Source organism: Capricornis sumatraensis, chromosome 18 (assembly GCF_032405125.1).
Source record: "Capricornis sumatraensis isolate serow.1 chromosome 18, serow.2, whole genome shotgun sequence".
Taxonomy (NCBI): domain Eukaryota; kingdom Metazoa; phylum Chordata; class Mammalia; order Artiodactyla; family Bovidae; genus Capricornis; species Capricornis sumatraensis.
The window spans coordinates 70,653,858-70,654,440 of record NC_091086.1 but is presented as its reverse complement, the minus strand read 5'-3'; the positions used below and the strand labels follow the sequence as shown (position 1 = coordinate 70,654,440).

Here is a 583-nt window from a genome sequence, read left to right as displayed (position 1 = left end):
TCCTTGCCAGTGCAGGAGACATAGGGGATGCAGGTTCAGTCCTGAGTTGGGAAGATCCCCTAGAGGAGGGCATAGCAATAATAATAATAGTGGGCATAGAGTTAGAACCAGTAAGTGGACTTTTCCCATGGTAATTACAGGTCCTGACATTAACCTGAACGGGAAGAATTTAGAGGAAAACATAAGCAGTCAAAAACATTGGCTTAGAGTGCTTGCTTCAGAAGCATGTACACTGAAGCTGAAAAGATACAAAGAATTAGCATTTCCTCTGAGGGAAGATGACATGCAAATTCCAGAAGTGTTCCACATTTAACAAAAAACAAACAAACATTGGCTTAGATGCACAAGGAGGACAGAAAGATGCTTAGATATACAATATGATCTAAAATCCCTCCTTTTCGGAAACAAAGAAGAAATTACTTGTTTTGTACAGAATGCCCTGCACAAGCTAGCAGCAGGCCCTGGCTGAAATCAGAAATGGAAGCAAGTGCTGAATCAATTCCTTTTCTATACCACAGAGACCTCTCTCTGTAGACTCTTCTTTCAGATCCCCTGAAGAAGGAAATGGCAACCCACTCCAGTA

General features: G+C 41.7%; 1 non-coding gene across 1 annotated transcript; it reads left to right on the top strand.

The window, feature by feature from the left end:
• The first annotated feature begins 208 nt into the window (after positions 1-208).
• On the top strand, positions 209-313 carry LOC138094769 (U6 spliceosomal RNA). The gene has a single exon (XR_011146280.1). It is a non-coding gene; the product is annotated as a U6 spliceosomal RNA (small nuclear RNA).
• Positions 314-583: the final 270 nt, after the last annotated feature.